This window comes from Hesperophylax consimilis, chromosome 29 (assembly GCF_061612785.1).
Source record: "Hesperophylax consimilis isolate HC1 chromosome 29, BYU_Hcon_1.0, whole genome shotgun sequence".
In the NCBI taxonomy this organism is placed as follows: Eukaryota; Metazoa; Arthropoda; class Insecta; order Trichoptera; family Limnephilidae; genus Hesperophylax; species Hesperophylax consimilis.
The window spans coordinates 2,639,006-2,662,391 of record NC_142864.1 but is presented as its reverse complement, the minus strand read 5'-3'; positions in this window follow the sequence as shown (position 1 = coordinate 2,662,391).

The window sequence follows — 23,386 nt, the reverse complement described above, 5'->3', positions numbered from 1 at the left end:
GACCGGATAAATCATCAAAATGATAATTCATCAAATCTTTGAAAAGATATATAAAGTCATGGAAAGTGATGAAACAAAAACTTTATTAACTGGGTTAAGTAGGTTAGGTTAGGTTAGGTTTAAATTTTTCTTTTTTCATCGTTTTTAATGACTTTATATCACTTTTAAAAGGTGTGTTGAATAGTCACTGTGTTGAGTTATCATAGAACCTATAAAGACAATATATTATACAGACAATATATTATAAAGACAATATATTATAATGACAATTGTATCAAACAAAAAACCGCTCATGAAATGTAAGAAAACGCCCTCCTTGGTCGAGAAGTAAGGCTCTCGACTAGCAAGATGTAGGTCGCGGGTTCAAATCCAGGCGCGCGCAAGTAAATTTTATTTCATTAATTTTTAAATGAAAAATTATTTACTTTGTTTTAAACCACTTTATTTGAGTTACATAGGTCGACCGGTTTCGGTTGCATTCATCCTTCATCAGGACAATGGAAATATAACTAAAGTGGTTTGAAATAAAGTTTAAAAAAACATTTATATATTTACATATTATAATCGAGCCACAAGTGTTTGCTTTCTTCGATAAATGATTAATTTGTATTATTTCACAAATTTATTTGATTAAAGGTAATATATAGTATATATGTGGCACGTTCTAGAGTGGAAGATACTCTCAGTATCGCCCTGGTGTAAAGGACCACCATTCAGAATTGAAACGTTGCTTGAAATGGCTTTGTCCGTGTTTGGTGACCAGATCTGAATAGCCAGGTACTTCCCCATTACCTTTCCCTTCCCACTACCTTCAGCATTACATCATACCCCTATTAGGGATGCCATAGTTCCACTGGTTCCAGACATTTGGGAGAAGTTGGGACTTCAGTGCGGTTTCACATTTAAAAAAAAAAACATTTATTTTATGGAGCTTATTCTGATGGTACTTGAAGATGTCATATTAAGACAAGATATAATGCAGTAAAAATAAGACAGGATATAACATTAATTACGTTGAATACAGACTTATGAATGTATAAAATTATTCAAAATGATTGAATTATTTCTATAATGCCGTTTTCATGGGAAAATCATTTCAAGGGCGCTTTACGACTAAATTTATTTAACCTATAAATATCATTAAGACGTAAAACTATTAACTTACAGCGAAGATTTTAGTTAGTTTCTCAGTAGTTACTTTATAGCCATAAGTGTTAGCTCTAAGTCACTAGTTATAAACCTTAGTCGTCAATAGGTTGTAATAAATTTTATCGGTAATAAGCTGATATGTACCAGCTATTGCTATTGGGAGTTATTCTAAGGAAAAAAGACAAGACTTTTCTGTAGGTCTTTTTAAGCTAAACAATTCCGTAGTACATTATTTTGATGTATCTCATAAGGTTTAGCCAGCATTAGCAATGTATTGTTCGAAAATATATCTTGATTACAAAACATTGTCTCAAATTTATATAAATATAATATGCATCATACACATATAAACATTCCGGAAGAAATACTCTAACGATAGTGAAAAACAGACTATTTTACAATTAAGAGGAAGCTACAAGCCAAAAATGTGTATATTCTTGGTATACCTTTTATTGTGGGTAATAGGCATTAAAATCACTTGATAAACGGAGTGTAAAAACGTTCGATTTCAATCACAAAACTGGTTTTTATTTATTTTGTAAATAATTTTATAAGAAAGCAAAAAATTGAATCAAGTGAAACTGTCACAGATAATCTTAGCTATAATACTGTATTTTTTAAAGTTGTTTTCTTTTGTTGTTTCATACATTTATATTGAAAAAATATGTTTTTTAGTAGTTTACATTTATATTTTTTTATTGAGTAATTTATTTTTTTAATTGTATTCTACTCAAGCGAAACGATTGGAAAACCTTCAATTTATCTAAAGCATATTTATTGGTATTCATCATGTACGTACACCAATTCGTTATAAAGATTAATCAAAACAGTGATTTAGCACTAAGCTTCACTTTAAGGTGCCCATTTTACTGAGGATTGAACTGCCAATCGGATGTTTACGAGCCTTGCAATTTGTAGAATTTTACATTCAGGTTAGTACATCTTTTCAAAGATCATAATTTCACTACTACAATGATAATTTAAAATAAACATGTGAAATGACCAGGAGCGTGCATCACTTTGTGCATGGTGTCGCTCCACTTTTTCCAATGTGCACTCAAGAAAAAGTGGCAATCAATTTTTAGATCAACGACGCCATCAGATATCGGAGATTGAAGGAATCAAAGCGCAGTCTAGATACTAAGTTAGGAGATCAAGCTTCTGAGCGTAAAGCTCTTATTAAGCTTGGAATAAAACAGCTCAAAGAGAACAAACAGAAATCAGAGCGAAGCTCAAAACTTATCTCTTGGAATTTTAAGCGAGAAAAGCACACCCGAACGGTTTGTGATTTAAAATAAATAAATAATTTTATTATATCAAAATGTGAATATTTTCTAACATAATTTTATGTTATGATCTATAACAAAGGGTTCCATGATAACTCAACACAGTGACAATTCAATACACGTAAAAAAATAGATATAAAATCATTAGAAAGATGAAAAAAAATTAATTTAAACCTAACCTAACCTAACCTACTTAACCCATTTAATAAAGTTTTTGTTTCATCACTTTCCATGACTTTATATAACTTTTTAAAGATGTGATGATTTATCCGGTCACCATAACAAAGATGTACGTTGGGTTGTTTAAACGATGTTGAAAAAAAAACTTAACAAACATTTTTAATCTAAACATCGAAAAAATTCAGAGAATTAAAAATTCAAAAATTCAGAAATCAAAGATTTTGCAAGTAATTTGTCACTTCACTTTTCAACTCGTTCATAGAATTAAAAATGATTAAATATTATGATAACAAGCAGACATATTGGATCCATTTTGTCATCAATATAAACATTAATTTTTTAAATTTTATTAAACAACATCATTCGTGGAAGTTTTATTGAATTAAAAAATAATAAATAGGACATAACCTCGCTTTTTCCGTTAAGATGAAACTATATTATTCACAATTAACATTATTAATGGATTAAAGCTGACAAAAATAACACAAATTAATGTAGCTATTAGAATAGAAATTATCATAAGGAAACATGATTTTAGTCACATATGAAAACCGACACAGTCATTCGCGGGGAAACTGACGTTCATTGCGCGCATGTGCGCAAAGGAGCGCCTGTGCGTTAGTTTGAAAATTGGAATGTAGCGAGTCATTTTTATTGGTAATAATTCGAAATAGAAACTGCACAGTCTTTGTATGATGTGTAACTAAATCACCGTTTATCTGTCGTTAAGTGATTTTTCATTAGTAAGGCTGTTAATGTTTAGGCTACTGAGGAAAAGTCACCAAATTGTGTTACACAAAATTATATTAAACACTAAATACAACGTTATTTTTGAAAATAATCTCTACACATTTGCATAGTTGAAAGAGTAATTACATAAATGAAATTCCTTTGATAGAAATAAAATAAAGTATGCTACGAAAATTATAAAAAAACTGATTATTTAAGAATTTATTTTCTTTAAATTCTACTTAGGCCCCCGCTTACCCAATTTCTACCGATTTATAACAAGTTTCTCATTATTTTTTTATGTCGAAACGTTAATTATATGAAATTCCCTCGATAGAAAAAATCACAAAGTAAGCTCCGAACACTATAAAAAAAACACGTAGTGTTTTGTTATTAAAAATGTTATAGGCATGAAAAAATTCACAGTGTATCTTTAAATGTAACTAAAGCATTTTTCGAGAGATTTTTGCTTTATTTCAAACGAGTCGTGTTTTATTCAATATTTTCACCATGTTCGCTTTATTATTATCGTTTTTTTAATATTAGCGCGCTCCCTCTAACATTCGTATTTAAATATCTACCTTTCAAAATATATTCAGTTATCTTCTTCTTTTTGAACGCTTATTACGTAGCACGTTCTACCTAAAAAAAATATGGGGGAGAAGTATTCTAATAAAATGAATAATTGAACAGAATCCGCACCTGGACAGAAACAATCCATTACACGTCTCGGAACTGGATCGGAGACTATATCCAGATAACTCTCAACTAAGCTAAGGTACGCCATATCATACACAATTCACATAGCCAATATCGCCAATAATTCAGGTACAATGAGATCATTACAACTACGATTGAATCTCCCATCTATTAGGCATTACGTAACAGGCCCAATACGAACCCAGCTAGATCAAAGGAGAAACACATGCCGTACATTGAAACACAATTTTCAAGAAAGAGGAAAAGAAGAAAGGAAGAAGAACGAAGGGAATAATACACGAAGAAGGGATCCTGCAACATAATGTAGGATGTTGTGAAACGTAGAAAATTGAGATTAATGTATTCAATAAGTTGAGCGGAAGATGAATTTCTCCAATAACTCGAACGAAATTTACTTTTAAAGTTAAATGGAATTTCTCAATCTGACTTGATATAAAATTCTTGGGAAATTTATTGACTGTTTTGTTTGCGATCATTTTTTATCGAGCAAATCTTAGCTACAATGTAATTTGAATACCCAGACAACATTCAAGTTTTTTTTATGAAAATTAATACAAGTAATATTAATAACGCTTGAATAACTTTTACAGTAGAATATTAGTTACTAATCAAATGAAGGGTGCTATACATGTACCTATCGTACATTGTACAAACTTAATTTGAAACTTCAGTTTAATCTAACTTCGAAATATCAGTTAATGTTATTTTTCTTGAATTAGACAAGGATTTATGAAATAAACGGAATCGGAATTTATAAAAGAAAAGCTTTAGATTTATAGGTTAAACTACCAAGAAGGATAGTATATGATTTTTAAAAACATACAAAGAAGACAAAGTGAAAAAAACATCACCCAAGTACTAGTTTGTTACCTGTAAAATTAGTTTTCAAAACTTTTTGTACTCGCGTGGCATTTTTTTGACCTGATCATAGAAAATTATATATTATATGACAAATTATTTATCTATTAATCACTAATTAGATTCTTACACGTCCATTTGACGTTGATGTGGTAAAGCCGGCCTTGAGCCTGGTTTAAGACCGTTTTAACCGAACAAGCACCATGGTAATAAGTCTTTCACTGCTCTGACCTTACGCGTAGCGTAATATTTACACCACGTTTTTTAGTAAAGCTGTTAGAATACAAGATTTCTTTTTTTAAATTTTTTGAATTAGGGAAGTATTTAAATATTTAAAAAAAATCATTCAATAGCACAATTCCACTTGTCATGTCGCTGTGCTCGAACTCTGTTCTGCCGTGTGGTATCTTGAACAAGTGGTGGGACGACAACTGATGAGATTTTCAAGGCATAGCATTTCAACAGGAATGGGCTATCAACAGAGTTGTGCATTGTATTAGACCGAAGTAATGCAAGATTTGCAGAATGTCCGGTGTCTAGGATAATCTATTCCTTGCCTCAATAAGTCCACATGGTGCATGAACCTTGGATAAGTTCCATGCGTCCGCATTTAAACGTACCTGAGGATTACCTGTTATTATATTTAGTTTGGTGCGGGGTTCATACACCACAGGCATTTAAAATCTATGGTGCGCTTTGATTCCTTCAACCTCCCAAAGTTTACAATCTTACAAAAGGCACATAATAGAACATTTTTCAAAATACGTCTTGTGAGGAACATAGAATAGGTATTTTGAAAAAATCTATAACATTGTAAGTAAGTCTATCTTTCACTGACGATGATTTGAAGGAATCCTCCCATTTTATCGATGTTCGGTTTTACTTTTTATATTTCCTCAAACAATGAAAGAGCGTATTTATTCAGGAAAACACAAGGCTGTTGGAATTTTGTGTATATTTTTTGTGCAAAGGGATCTATTCGAAAATGGCAGTAACCAATCTCTACCCCTAATGTGTCCGATAGGTAATGCAGGGGTTTTTAACCTTTCCTCCGCCTAACTACCCCCCGGGGATGGATTGTAAAACTTGACAATAATGCCCGGCGATAAATAAAAAGAAAGCAAATAACCGCCCCCGAAAAGGTCGGGTTAGTCCTAACGAATTCAGCCTAAAACAAATGGCGACATTATTCTGCGATCCTGGGGGTAAATAAATAAATATAAAGCTCCGTGGTAGGCTGTATGTATTATATTCCTTAAGAACTAGCACGCGCTGGACACAGGGTAGTGTGGATCAAATCACTACATTCGTGGGAAATGGACAGGATCATTATTGAAAGCAATAACAGTTGTAATAATACCCAAAGTCGTACGAAAATTAAACTAATACTTGGGCTTTCATACTACTATAATACATCTGTCTCGCTCTACACTGACGTAGTCAAACACCTGACTTTATTTTATTGTCCCACAACCACTGGAAGATAATTTGTTTGATATGTTTTTTTACGTTGAGGAAAATAATGGCCATGAGGAAAATCATTCCCCTCAAGGCATATTTGGGGATGTTGCGTGGATGGTATTTTAGGAAAGAAAGGATAGAAAGTTCTGGGAAGGTATGAGGGGTGGGCAGGAGGCTGGATATGAATCCATATTTACCACTGCAGTGCAAGGTGATGTTTCGAGAGAGTCCTGTCGAATGGGTCTTCCTCAACCATTCTCTCCCGATCAGGCCTGCCACACAGTTGGTGGGTGGACTGATCCTCCGCCAAGACCCACACAATCCTCACCCCATGAACCCTGGCACCCCGCTAAGTCACCAGACGTAGCGAACCACTTGGATGTCCTGTAGCAGAGGTGTTGGTCACAGAGCGGATTATCATTTGTATTTCTTTGGGTGTTTCTTGTTTTAAGGTACATAATAAGTATTTTTAAATTTGGTTTCAGTTAGTTTATGTCAAACTTAGTTCATTGATATGTGTTAGCCATGTCATTTATACGTGAACATAACGTGAAGTTATACGGGAACACATCAGCTAGTTAAAAATAAATCTAAATCAAGTTCGCTTTACTTTCTGTACCTATCGCTAAAATGTAATGCTAAACAGTACAGTAAGCAGTACATTTACTCCATAAATTTTTAATTGAATATGAAGAAAAACAAAGTAATAATTTTAAATCAGAAAGTTTTCTAGAGAAATCATAGTAACATCATACTAATTTAATAAACGAATAACTTAGTCGAGACGTTAAACAAAACTTTGAAATCTTAATTCGGCATAATTCTAGTACATATTTCGCCTGCCTGAAACTTTATTTAATCCCTGATAATTAAAATATGATTCTTGGTTACATTAAATTACAACGGCTCTGAGAATTTGTTACTTCGCACAGGAAATTTCTCTCACAAAGAGAAAACGGATGGATAAATCTTCAAGAGGAATAAATGTAAGAAGAAGGTAGAGGGATTAGTTAAGAGAAATGAGTCAAGTCTAACTAGAAATTATGATTATAAAATAATAATCAACATTTTTCAGTAAAGAAATTTCATTGTGAAAAAAAGTAATGAGATTAAATCCCTACGTTGGGCGCCAACATAACATAATTGGTTTTAATAATTATAAAGATATATAGATAACTTCACATTTCACGTTCACTGGCTTCGAGGCAAGGAATGGCGCCAGCCTATATATCGGAACTATGTGTCCGACAAAACTTAAGCAATAGACAGCTTACTCTAAGGTCAGCAGATCTAGATGTTAGTAATCGTCTAATCGAACTTTCTAGGTCAAATCGAGCCGTATACTATGATCGCTCTTTACAGGCCCGCTCATCTGGAATAAACTTCCCTCAGCTTTTAATAATCTCCAGAATTTGGCTGAATTTAAAAACAAAATTATTTAAAAAATCTAACCATTCATAAATCTTAACTTATTTTTCGATATTTTATAATAAGCCATATTCTAAAACTTCCGGTAATTGTTTGGTTTCGGTTGCCTCTTTATTGTACCTTTTTAAATATCTGCTCACAAGATTCTCATTTCTGAGCACAAACTGCCTCCTGTTTTATAATACGTTTTTAGTTTTAAAATTCTTGTTTTGTCCTGTCCTGCTGTTATTGTTATTCTAAGTTTTGTCATAACTTTGTATAAACAGTATATTTAGTGTTATAATATTACATCTGTATTGGGTAAGGCACACTTTACGAATAATTTTAAGAACCACTAATACTGAATTACCATTTTTAAGTTTGTTATAGTTAAGCGCACTTGAAGTGAAATCAGACTAAACTGCGCTATATAAATGCCATGTTATTATTATGAAATTTCATATTTGACTTATTAATATGCTTTTCGCTATATACCTATAATGTTTTTTTTATTTTTTTTAATACATGCATATTTTTTAATATTTTGGTAGAAAGCAGTCACTTTGTGGTTTGACATATTTATTGAAATAAAACAATAACTTTTTTCTAACCACGGTTTATTTATTTTAATTTTTTTTTACCGACTGGTTTCGCTTAACACAAGCATCTTCAGGGAATAAAATTAAACTTTTATTTCAATTATATATTATGTCATTGTTATATTAGCGTAGCACCATCAAGTGAACAAGATAATTGAGCCGGGCCATGTTGAGAGTCAGAATAACAGAAGAGTATGTATGAGACGATGTATGAATGTGAATGATGAAAGGAATGTGTGACAAGGCCGAGTTGTTTAGCGGTTCAACCTTATCTGATTACACGAAGAAAATTGAGTTTTGCTAAATTATTAAGAATCTCTTTAAATTAATGGTAATCCTTAAACATAAATTTTTAGTAAAATACGAATATATTTATTATCCCGATTTTGGAACACGTGTTCATAAAAATCTTAATATTTTCGCATTTCCTCATTATATATTATCAAGGAAAATTCAAGTGCATGACCACGTACTCCAATATATTAGGAATTTACTAAAAATTTATCAGGAAATGGCCTTCAATCCCGTTTTTAACCGGCTCTTGATAAATTAGCAATACTCACTTTTTCCGTGATGTTTAGCTAATTAGTTATGTTGTAACCATTGTACTTACATAATAATACGTACTATTTTAATTTAAATAAATAAAAATGGGGTTAGGTTAGGTTATTCAATTTCATAATTTCGTTGCTTGTACAGTTATATAATCTTAGCCTAAGTACCATTCTCTTGAGACTATACGAACTATTCATCGTAATATAAATGTACGAGTTACTTCCAAGTGATATTTCAATTAGGAATTAACAAGTTCATTCCGGGAACCTTTCCAATGTTCGGCGACTCCTTGCCTGTACTCAATTATTATTAGTATTGTATTTCACATGTTCCTAATAAAAGCTATTATAATATTGATAATTGGCTAATTTCCCTCGTGTCTTCCAGAAAAGGGAAAAGGCTGATAGTATAACCTCGCAGCAACAAATTTTTTTAAACGCATCTATTTGAATCATATCCTAAAAACTGCATACTTTCAAAACACAAAAAACTTTATGGATTCTTACATCTGCATTGCATTTCAATCACAACACCCTTTAACTACACTACTTTAACAATTTAACATTTCAATCACAATACACTTTCTACACTTTAACTATCCCGCAGCCAAGTGGGGGAATAGGTAGTACCCAAAATTACTATCTTCTTTTATTAGCTTAAGAGGAACCTACAAGCCAAAAATGTGTATATTCTTGGTATACCTTAAATTGTAGGTAATAGGCATTCAAATCGCTTGACAAACAGAGTCTAGAAACGTTCGATTTCAAGAACCAAAACTGTTTTTTTTATTTATTTTGTAAATAATTTTATAAGAAATCAAAAAAGGTAATCAAGTGAAACTGTCACAGAGCTACAATACTATATTTTCAAAATGTTGTTTCCTTTACGCGTTCATACATTTCTATTGAAAAAATGTATTTTTCTCAAGCGAAACGATAGGAAAATCTTCAATTTATCTATAGTATATAAGCATAAACTTTTTAATATAAGTGTGTTTGTCGGAAGTGACTTGCCAGGTAAGTATGTTTTGGTATCTTTTCTAAATAACAAATGTAGATCCTAGGAAATAAATTGTACAGCGCCCTTGAGGTGATTTTTCACAAAAACGGCGCTCTACAAATTATCCAATTATTATTATTATTATTTTTGACATATAATTTTAGTATTTTACATATTTCTGCGCAAATACATAAGTTACCATTAATAATTGACTGAATAAATGGGATTTCTATAGTTAAAAAGCCCATAAGACAGAAAATGCATGGGGTCATCCGTAGACCCACTTGGTTACAGACGTTTTGTTTGGCATCTTGGCCTGTCAAGAGTTAACCTCCTAATCTCCCTTCACAAATCTCTCACGTTCTCCGATTGTCTTAATTGATATAAAATATTATACCTACTTACCCATGTTTAATTAATTATCAACTTATTATTGTTTTTGTAGTAGATAAAATATTAACTAAATCGGAATTTATATTTTACTAATTACTTTATGCACATTATGAAAATCTTCAAGCTTTTAACCTTACCCGCCATAACACAGGAGCATTCTTAAATCCTTACAGCGGTTGAAATAACATTACAAAGGATATCCAATGTACCTAAATTTTCTATGAAATATTATTTTTTAAATTCACTTTTGTTTTCGGTTTTGAATTAATCCAAATCTTGGAAGCGTCCACTTCCCGATGTCCAATCGAGCTGAAACTCGGCAGATAGGCTCGCTGTCGATGACAATGCATTCTATCAACATTTGGTGGCAATCACGCACACACACGGGAACATATATGCATTTTTATGAAATTGGATGAAATTACAGTGGATAGATAATATACGAAGTAAATTTCGGTCCTACCCGATCGGCATTTGGCGAGGTATTACAGTAAAAAAAACTTAGTTTTTATGTGTTGTGTTTTTCAAATTTGCCCCAAAAACCTAGAACTAGATTTACTCGAAAATGAAAACTCAAATAAAAAAAAATTGTACTACAAAATCAACTCCAAATGTGATCATCTACCAATTTAATCTAATACCTACTATGTTTATTGTATATTCATTTACAGCGGTAAGAGAACCTGAAAATTCAGAACATAAAATATTATGTACCTATGAGGTGCCCCCTTTCCCGATGTTCCCCTTATTTTTATCTTCATCGCCTTTCAACTTTTCCTTATGCATCGTCCAAATCCATCACTCAAATCCTAATTACACCGTGTTATCCATCTTTCCCCAGCTTCCCCGACTCCTTCGTCCATCATTCATCCACTTAATTTATTTTAAACTTATGATAATGACAAATCTGGTAATTTTTCAATCTTTCTGATTAACTTCTTTCCGGCTGAGGAGAGTGGGGAAAGTGCGACAGTCGGGGCAATTTTTGCATCACATTAATTATAAGTCACCCACCTCCCCCTATCTACTCGGAGAGTTGTACGGTGAATAATGTCCCCGTGATATTTTGCTTGATTGCAGTTAGATTGAAATAGAATATAGTATTTGATTATAATATACGGATAATAATACGGAAACTTGTAGTAGGTACCTACAAGCAAGATTCTGGTGAATCTTCTAAAATCTGAAAGTTTATGGACACAGTGTGTAATTGAATTGTTACGTACATCTACTGATTTAAAAAATCTCGAATCTGTTGTATAAATTATCGTCGATCGCAGCAAAAACTATCAAACAGTGAGCTCTGGAAATTTGCAAAATTCTGTCTTGGTCAACTTATCTGTTTCAGTGTGCAACATGAGTTCCATCGTGAGCTGGGGACCTTTTAAATGTCCATTGAAAAGTGCGAATAAGGAAGAACGCCAAATTGCTTCTTAAAAAAATATGTAAACTAGAAAAAAAAATAAAAAATAAAAGAAATACTGTGTAACCATTTCTAATTATTTTAAATATGTGTAGCATTCGCAGTTCGCATGTGGATTTTTGAAAAAAATCGCGGTATTTTTTCCTTCCTAGAAATAAGTTATTTATATTTACATATTTAATTATTTGAATCATTAATGTCTTTTAGAATTTACTACAACTTGTACTCTAAATAGTTTAAAACAAAGTCGCCATCCGCGTCTGTCTGTTTGTGCTCTTAGTTCTTCTAAGTTCGCAACCGGTTTTGAAAGGGGTGTTCGCTATAATTTAGAGAATATATACATATATAATGCATGCATTTTATTTTTATAGAAAGTCGATGTTTTGTAATCAAGTCGTAAAAAAATATTTTCGGCTGCTTCAATTGCTAACGCTGGCTAAACCTTATGAGATACATCAAAATAATGTACTATCCATCGCTTGCACAGATAAGGCAATGAATATTCCAACATCGATCACGCTGATTGTCTATTATCATATAAAAGATGCATAAAACAAAAATTGTCGATTAATACCATACCATCATAATGATTATGTACTTCAGATTAAAAACTACTAGTACTCGATAGGTAGAAGCTGATATCATTGCATTATATATCATAGTCTTCATAGGTACTATGTAAAACTTTATCGGACTGTCAAGCAGTGTCGCACATTATTATTATACACGCGATTCTCCCGGTAGATTTACGTAATTTATTACTTTTGTTTCCTTTTCATATTATAATAGTATATATTTTATTCCTTTCATTTTCTAATAGTATATACCTTTCTAATATCTTTTATTTTATTTTTTACAAACTCTTAATGCCTTTTAGACATTTTATAAGGACTTTATTCTTCCTTATACTACTTTATTGTATATTATTACATATAATTTCTTACTTTTACTTATTACTATACTACAGATTGCTACTTATATTATATTTATATCTCTTTGTTTTTTTCATACTTTTAACCTTACTTACTATTTACTGATTATACCATTATACTTACATTTATATTGTTGCATTCCTTATGTTGCTGTACTATTCTCTGTAAATTAGTATGTGAATAGCACATGTTGTGCCGTATATGTGAAATAAATAAATAAATAACTTGCGTCTCTATTTGTATATCCTCTGTCTCTTACTTTTGTCTGAGTAGAATTTTGTAATTGTTGTACCTATTCGTGTATTAACTGAGTTTTTTATAACTGGATTGTTCTCACGTAAGTGAGATCGTCTGTATAAACCCAGTATAAATCTTCCCCAAAGGTGACATAAGCCCCGAGAGAAATTTCAGGACCTCTTGAATGTAAAATACTAAAAAAATAGCCTAAATTCGATTTGCAACACTGCATATGAATAAGATGGATCTATACCGATTTGAAAGAAAACATATCGCCAGTTCACATAAGACTTTCGCCTTTTAGGACGCAGACAGGCCAACGAAATTGATGATCTGTATAAATGTAGAATGTTTGTTCAATATCAATCACCAGAAGTATGGCTAAAATAGAGCCTACTTTGGCCTACGGACACAGCCAACCCACATTACTATCGGCTTATTCAGCGGATTGTATGATCTCTGACCGCACGGAGAAAACTTACTGTTAATTTATTAAAAATCTGGTTAGATTATTCGTTTTCCTGTTAAAAACGGGACCGCATGCTTTTAACGAATATTTTTTTTCATTTCTACTTTAGGTGTAGGAGAACGAGGGAGTATGAAGGTGGACAAACAAGAAGGGTTAATTACGGGATTTCCAAGAAGAACAGAACAGTTAACTGGAAATATATTTAGAATCTACTAAATCTATAAAATATCTAGAATCAACTAATCAACTAAAGATAGAGATCATAAATCAGGCTACTCAGGCCACTCAGGCATTTATCATCTATGTTGCAATGATTGTCCATCGTTCTACATAGGAAAGACAACTAGAAATATAAAATAAATTATTATAAGCAGTTTAATTATTATAATAGTCGCCTGTAATATCAATACAAATTGAAAATACCTCCTGAGTAAAAATAAATTCCGCCGACGGGAATTGAACCCGTGCCTTCTGATGTCCGATCAGACGCTCTTAGTTTTAAAAAAATGGATTATTAATATAATAATTAAAATAAAATAACTTTGTTTGAATACCACTTTATTGTATACAGGGTGTCCGGAAACTCGTAGTACAAGCGGGAAACTGGTGAATCTACATCACATTTGGAGTCGATTTTGTAGTGTATTTTTTTTTTATTTGAGCTTTCGTTATCGAGTAAATCGAGTTTGAAGTTGATTTTTTTTTTTTTAATTTTTTTTTTTTTTAATCAAATTCTTATAAATTATTACTGAAGATCAAAGTACCCAACTAATTAAAACTATTTGAAAGTAAAACAAATGAAGAAACTCGGATTTGAAGCATTATTTTGAAATCACCCTTCATTTAACCCGGTGTAATCATAAAATATTTCTGCTCTGCAGGGTTAAAACATCTGTTATTCAACCCTAAACACCAGAAAAAACTTTAACCCTAAAATAGCCGAAAAATATTTTTTTTTGGTTTTTTTTTTTTTTTTTTGAAAATGCTCAAATCAAAAAACTTAATGTGTTTTTGGGTTCCCCATGTGGTGTAGATTCTCCAGTTTCCCGCTTGTACTACGAGTTTCCGGACACCGTGTATATTTATAACCAACCGGTTTCAGTTCAACCCGAACCTTAGTCAGGGTTAATAAAAACATATTAAATTAATTACAGAGGTGTATGGGTACTTATAGTTAAGCTGGAAGAGGGAGTGAGAACATCAACTTTGGTGGGGGTCGAAGACTTAGGTAGGAGAGAGGGGGTAAACATAGGTGCAGGGAATGGAAATATATTTAAAATGGGGCTGTTTGTTAAATCTAATTGTTTATTTAATAAATTGATTTTATTGACTTTAAGGGATTTTTTTTATCTCGAGTGATTCTAAATTGTTGAGGCGTAGACCTATCCCGTTTCTATGTAATACTTCTATACCTGAAGGCTTATCAAATGAGTGATATTTATCTATTAAATGTGTTGCAAATTCCGAAAAACCTATGTTGTTTAAGCATCTCAAGTGCTCAACTACCCGCGTTTGAACATTTCTTGCAGTTTTAGAATGTAAAATGCTTCACAATCATTACATTTAAGTTTATAGATGACAGAATGGCTTAAATTATTTTCTTTATCCTTTGAGTTAATCAAAAGTTTACCTAGGTTATTATTGGTATAGAAAGCGGCTTTAATTTCTGTTGGAAATTTTAAAACACATGAGGACGAAAAATTATTAATGTATAAAATTCTACGCCAACCGTGGTTTTTATTTACTGCGATGTTGGGGATACTATTGTACAGGAATTTATTACAAAATATGAGTCGTTGTTTTTTTGCAAGGCTTAAGATACCAAAAAGTATTATAGGATTATTAATAGTTAAAAGACTATAGATAGAGATATTTTTTTCATATTATTTTATTGATAACATAAGTTTATCAATAAAAAAATATAAATATAAGAATCACGGAACATTTAAGATGTTTAAATAACAATCATTTTTCAGAGTCCAAATCATCTCATTTCCACCGATCATACTTTTGAGTTAAACAAACTTAAATCAGGGGTTAAAATCCTTCACCATAATAAAGGCAAAAAAATTGATGATTTAGAAGCACTCGAAATCAGAAAATCTCTGAATAATAAATCTAGTATAATGAATAACCAAATTAAACTGTCGTTTATTCTGATTCTAGATATATTTCCAGTTACCCACTTAATTCTTCCTGGAAATCCCGTAATTACCCCTTCCACTTTATCCACCTCCCCCTCATGCACCTAAAGTTTTTTTTGTATGTATATTTATGTCAATATTTTGTATCGTAGATTGGTTTCAATATTATCATGATAAAGGAAGGGTTCTTCCGAAATCGGTAGAGTTTAAATAAAATTAAAGTAGTCAAAAACAAATTTATGTGTTTTTTATTGTAAATTAAAAATCAATTGAAATCTTAATATTTCTTTGAAGGCTCCTCTTCAAATCTTCTGTGCTTCAGAACGTATTTTCAATTAAGGCGTATAAGTAGGTACTTAGTACTCATACGCACTAAAAAGGCCCGGGGTTTATGGCCGTCTTCATTTGAAACAATTAAATTCGGACATAAACTTTTTCTAGGCCCTTTGTGGGCCGGTCTTTATGGGCTATTTCGCAAACTGGGCAATTTCCTACACACATAATGCCGGCATTACCGTCACATAATAGGAGTACGTTTTACATATTGGCTCCATGGAAAGATACCAAAAAGTATAACAATACTTATAGTATATTTAAAAACATATTCAAATTAACGTACATTAACTCACTTCAGTAGTCTATCTAAAAAATGTATAAATACATAAATTCCCTAGTTTAACCTGTGAGTGTCCCAGGAGTGAGTATTTTTGAAGTACACGAATAAAAAAAATGAAATGCAAAACCATAAGTCTTCTCAAAATCTAGCAATGTAAAAATATTGAAAAAAAAAAAAAAATTGTTACGCCGAGAGAAGCATATGTGATAGCCAGGCAGCCCTAATAGCACTGGGAAGTAACCGATGCGACTCCAGACTTGTGATGGAATGTAGGACTGTTCTTACAGAACTCGCTACCATCAGTAAAATAACCCTAATCTGGGTACCAGGACATAAAGGTATTGAGGGCAACGAGCAGCCTGATGAATTAGCAAGGAAAGGGGCGAAAGCACCACTTGTAGGATCCGAGCCGGCCGTAGGAGTAGCAGCTTGCCACATAAAATTACATATTGATAGGTGGGTCAAATCCCAGCACCGCAAAGAATGCGAGAGAGCACCTGGAATGAGACAATCCAAAGTACTCATAAAAGGACCAGACCCTAGACGAACCAAGAAACTACTCGATATGGACAGAAACTCGCTGAGGGAACTGGTAGGACTACTAACATGACACTGCCATCTCAGAAGGCACATGCAGTTGTTGGGTGGAAAACGCCAATAGATGCAGGAAATGTGAAGAGGATGAAGAGACTCCAATTCACTTATGGTACCAATGTCCTGCCCTGGTGGGAACTAGGCTCAGATACCTGGGGAGACATACAGTAGAACCAGAAGACATAGACACATACCCAATAACAACCCTGGTGAACTTTATTAAAGGGACTGGGTTGTTGTTAAAGGATAGCACAATGGGCCTATGGCCTAAGTGCTCACGGGAACTACTCGTAAGTGTAAACCGTCTCCGCACTTAAAAAAAATATATACGCCGAGAGGTTAAAAATGAGTATTGCTAATTTATTAAAAATCTCTAAATACGTGTTAATGCATTTGTATTTTACTAAATGTTAAACAGGAAACCTACCAATTCATTCGTTAAGGGCCTGCAATCCCGTATTTAATCGGATTACGAATAATTTGAAGAGATTCTAAATAAATTAGCAAAAAATCGTTATTCTCCTTATACTATTTAATTTTTAATGTTTGTTTCAAAGAAGAACGGCAAAAAAAACGTGTTTAACCTACTCTGTAAAACTTCATTCATTTCGTACTATACAAACGTGCATAACAAAAGACAGAAACACATACAATTTCACATTGACATGCTAAGTTACTGGCACGGTTTGCAATTTACCCCAGTTCGCATACGCTATACAGCAAGAATCTCAGTAGAGCTTAGCGACTTCGCAACTATGTTAATTTGGCAAATAATTTCCTGAAGAAAGTGCCGCCGACGAGAGAGAGATTTCTCGAATTACTAACTGCTTGTCTCTCGTCTGCAGGCACCACAGAAGCCACGATTTCATACAACTTAATGCTCGACTTTCACGCGACACGACTATGTATACCAATGGAAAATGGTGATTCCCTATGCTAAAGAAGCTATACTAGCATTGACGATGAACTGTTTTGTTTTCATATGCTAGGACCTGTTAGAGGGCTTAGGATCACAGGGGCCTAGCTACAAAAACTGGTGTTTTGAGTTAAGCTTGGTTTCGGTAATGCCATAATCATATTAATTAGTGACACGAAGCTCTATCTCATACTTACAGCCGTTTAAGAGGAAGCTACAAGCCAAAAATGTGTATATTCTTGGTACGCATTATATCGTCACGAATATAAGTGATAAGCATTAAAACCGCTTGGCAAATGGAGTCAAAAACGTCCGATTTCATGCGCAAATGTTTTGTAAACAATTTAATAAGAACGCCTTAACATAGTATTTTTCAAAGTTGTTTCATTTATGCGTTCATACATTTGTATTGAATAAATACATTTTTTAGTAGTTTACATTTACATTTTTATTGAGTAATTAAAATATGTATTTGTATTCTCCTTGATAGGAAACGGTAGGAAAGGCCTTAAGAAATACAGTTGGGCATATCAGTTGGCGTACAGTTGGGAATATGAGCATTCAAATCTTTATTTGCGTTTATCCCAAAACAATGCAATTCAGTATTACGAATAAATATATGTATTTAATGTTGATAAGGTTTACAAATATACAACTGCCGGTTCGGGAATATGATGAAATGTTAAGCCCTTAAGATTTAGAACATAGCCAAATAAGATAATATTTCGACTAATATCCATTTTTCTTAAGAAAGAAAACATTAATAATAGAAGATGTTTATCATAATCCGATGAACTGAATGGGTCTGTTTTCTTCTCTAATCTTCAAATAAGATAAGCCAATGGACTCAAATAAGCAAGTTTGACCAAACAATACAAGTCATAACCTAATCAAAATAATGGGGAAGACCTCTCAAAGTGTGGCAGGCTCTATAGCCTGAAACCCGGAGAATTAAATTAAGATATCATTTTATGAAGAAAATGATGTCAAGAAATGTAAACGAAATATTGAACAGAACACCAGGACAACGGAACGTGATAACGTGATACAAAGTTCCTGGGTTCGATCCCCAGTTACCTAGCGACCGTTACTTTTCCTTGTACATTCTGTTTCGAAACGTACGAAATTCACGTCTATCTATCAAAATTCTGACAGGGAGCGAACTTTTTTTATGGTTAAAATATTTTTATTTTTATTTTTTGTTTTTATTTTATTTTATTTAAAATTACAAAATGGATTAAAGAACAAAAAAGACAATATTACCAAAATGTCATAGCATAAAATAAAAATAAAACCTACACGTAATGCACAAAACCAAAAAACAACATGGTTGGTTGCACCGAGAAATGAAGCTATCAAGAAGAAAAAAAAAATACTGCGAGGATAGTCATCACGAATGAATCTATTCTCGGCATATTATCAGATCCAAATCAATTTCAACAATTTTTCATTAGATCAGGTACTTCATAATTTCGTGAAGTAAAAAATAACGTCAGAATCAAAACGTCAAAGTCAACGGAAGTCTCAGACTTGCTATATTAAAGAACAATCACCGTGGAATTTTATAAAATAAATAAAATCGTAGGGCGCACATTTTTATATAGTGACGTCGCGAGAAAAAATTGTTTATTTTAATACTAAAAACTTAGACGTTTCTAATTTTTTTAATGAAATTTTCTAAATCCTGGTTGAAAGTTCTATTCACACGATTTTTTCCTAAGTCGTTACAAAATGAATGCAATGACCCGTGCTAGTCCCACTTTAAAAATGAATAAACCGACTGAAATCCCACTTCTGATTTATTTATAAGAAGATTTAGCGGCGGCAACGCCCCCTTCCGTCGTTCGAGATGTTCCCCTCGATTACACCCATCAACCAACAATCACTCCTCAATGTTCAGTGTGGGACCACACCGAATACTGACTGAGTTGACTGACTCGCCGACTGGGCTGGCTGACTGACTGACTGGCCTGCCTGAGAGAAAAGGGGGAACTATAAGAGAAAGGGGAAAGAACGTCACACCTTTGAGAAATGTTTGCTCGTGAGGATACCAGGATGGATTGATGGGAGATCAGGGAGGGGAGTTTGGAGACCTTTAAATGTAGGTGTATATACGTGTGACGTAATCCCTAAGGACACGGTTAGAGATCATTGATAAAATACATGCGAAAAACTTCACACTATCGGGAAATAATGAAGAGAAAACCCTTTATCGTAAATTAGAATTAATGTAATCACAGTAGATTGGTAACGCTGTTGAAATGAAAGAAATTGAAAAAAGATTGGTCTAAATTTATATAATATTAATTGGATTACATTGGTGATGTTGCAGTACCTACATTATATTAAATCAAAAATAATAGACAATCAACATTTTACCATTGGAAATAATACATACTTATAAACAGGTTTTAAATAAATCGTTGATCTTTGATCTGTCTTGGCTGATGATCCAAGACTGGGTGTCTAAAAATGTTGCTTGAAATGGTTTTAGCTATTTTTAGTTACCAGATCTGGAACTAAGACGTCACACCATATCTACCCTTAATCTCCCATTCTTTCAGCTTCACAAAACTTATCAAATACACACGGAGAGAACATACTGATATGAAATACTGTTGATTGAAAAAAGCGGTAAAAAAAATAATAATATTTGGCTAATTTATATAGCGCCGTTTTCGTGAGAAATCACCTCAAGGGCGCTTTACCAATATATTTCTTAAATAGTTAACACTAGAACTACTGACTTAAAACTAGTGACTGACGTCTGAGACTTATATCTAGAGACTTACGACTAAGGTCTAAGTAGAAACTTATAACTAAAAATAAAATTAACAATCTAATTTTACAAGCGCCAAAAGAAGGAGGAAGTTCTATTATATCAAGGTGTTTTTAAAATTAGTTTTTATTATTAGCTGGAAATATATCTTAAATGAATGAATGAAATTAATCGTCGATCTTTAACCCATTTAAATGATTCATCTGACAACAATTAAACAGATTGACGTGTTATGTTCCCGCTGATATTGTCCATTGTCCATTGGTAGGCACGTCAATAGCATTTTGACTTTTGGTCAAATTATTCGTTCTCCTGTTAAAAATGGGACTGAGGGCCTATAACGAATTGAAAGAGTTCGTCACAAACTATCAGTCAAAAGCGAATGTTTTATGAGGACGGCGGAACACGTGTTCATGCAAATACTGTTATTGTCAGATTCCGTCACGATATTTATTATTAAAGAACACGTGTTCTCAATATATTCCGAAATACTAATATTTTATAAGGAAATTGGCATGCTGTCACTTTTTTAACATGATCATTTTTCTCTGTGCAGTGATGTCATAGTTCTACCGGCTTCGTCCATCATTTGCGTTATCACAAACAAACAAATAAATTGTCAAAATGGAACCATCGCACTGCGAATATAGTCCATGGGCGTGACAGCAAATGATCGCCGGCTCAAAGGCACTGCGAATGTTGGGGCAGTAAACTGGGCGCAATGGGCAGCTTGATTTACGAGACCGATTTGAGAATGTTCACGGAGATGTGACAGCGGGTGGGATGGTCAGACGAATGGGGAAGTCGGATTGATAGGAAAGAAAAATGCGCTTGAAATCCATTCATTAGATCGTGAATTATTGAGATATTATTTGGTGATAGGAAGTACCTACACGTAAGGATATGTTGAATTCAGAGGGAAACTTAAAACTCATGTCTTCGGAAAGTCATACCCGTGAAAACATAACAGTAGAAAACCTCATTTTCACAGCTTGCCCGTAGTTTTATAATCTTTGGGGATGATTTGTGGAGGTTATTTTAAAGAAATAAAGGAGAGGAAGTTCTAGGAAGAAATGTGGAGATCCGCAAAGATTGCAAGGCTGTGATGTAGGCGTAATAAGATAAAAAAGAGACGCTTAGATGGTTTGGGCATGTTGAGCGAATGAGCGAAGATAGGAGTGTAAGGAGAATATGCATATGTGAATGGTAGCAGAAGTCGGGGACTCCCGAGTAAGACATGGCACGACCAAGTGAATCAGATACTTGAGTGGGGGGTGTCAAAAGTCAGAATAATAGAAGAGTATATATGAATGTGAATGAGGCAAATAGTGTGTGCCAAGACCGAGTTAGTTAGTAAGTTTAAATTTTTTTGGTATTTATAAAAAATGGTTTTTTCTATGTTGTGCGGGAGGGGGGGTCGTTAAATCGGAAATCTGTTTGCACAAAGCAGTAAAATCTCTCAACATAAAAAAGCAGTAAAATCAACGGAGAACAAGAAAACTCATTCAACTCATAATGACATTTCCTCGTTCAGTATAACTTAAAATGTACGTTTAACCGTAGAAAAATAAGAGAAGATTCCATATTTTTTTATTATTTGATAAGAACTAATAAATAAAATGACCAAGAACTTATAGTATGTCAGTTTGATATTCAATTGCATCTAATAAAACTGTCTGAGAAGAGAATTATGTCAGACCTGGTTGTGTTACACAGTCATTAACAACTTAATTGATAGTTCTACCATCGTTGCCACTGTTAAATTCAATGTGCCGACTAGGAACATATGACAACATGTTACATTCTTTGGCAATACATACACAAACAACTATCAGACACACTCACTAACCAATAGGATGCATGATCCAGAAGTCGGGGACGCCCGAGTAAGACATGGCAAGACCAAGTGAATCAGATACTTGAGTCGGGCCATGTCAAGAGTCAGGATAATAGAAGAGTATGAGACAATGTATGGTAGTAGAAGATTTTCAAATATTGTCAGGTTATTCGTAACCCGGGGATGTTTGTCTTTCTTTTTAAAATTAAAAAAAAAAAAAAAAAGTATGAATGTGAAAGAGGCAAGGAGTGTGTGCCACGACCGAGTTGTTTGGAGGTTCGTCCTCTCTGTCTACCCCTGCGGCGTGATGGTTAGTTAGTTAAAAGTTAATAGTCCGCAATGAGTTTATTAACTCCTGGGAGTACAATGCTTTATATAATATACTATATTCTGTATTGTATACTTTTAATAAAAATAAAAAAAAATCAAAACAGTATCAGTAAAACATACGAGTAGATTTAACAGTTTTTTTCTGAACATTAGTAACATGTACAAACGTTTAGATTTCTTTTCCAAATTCCCCGGGGTTCCAACCAATATCCTCATTACTAACGTCAAAGAATTCCCGCAACTATAAAATATACAACTGCGCACAAAATGTCTCGTTGGAAATTTTCAGAAATGTCGAGACTTTCCAACGGTCCCCCCTTTGAATTAACTCTCCGCGCTCCGGCGGATCCCCTATAAATCAGGCAGGGAACAAACAATCTCCGAGGACCGGACGGATGTTATCGGAGGTTACAAAAGGGAAGGTAGAGAACAGTGGAAGATGGAAGAGGTGAGGGAAAAGTTCTCTCCCCTGTTTGGTGGAGAACGTGTTAGAAAATCTACACCTAACGTGTTGCTTAACAACGCGGAGTGGCGAATTTTCACATACTTATGAATCACGTTACAAATATGCGGAAGATATAATTAAGGCAAAGCATAATGCTAAATCGAAGTGGTGTACATTATGAATACCAACAAATATGCTTTAGATAAATTGAAGGTTTTTCTATCGCTTCGCTTGAGTAAAATACAAATAAAAAAATAAATTACTCAATAAAAAATACAAATAAACTACTAAAAAAACAAAAAACTTTTTTTCAATATAAATGCATGAA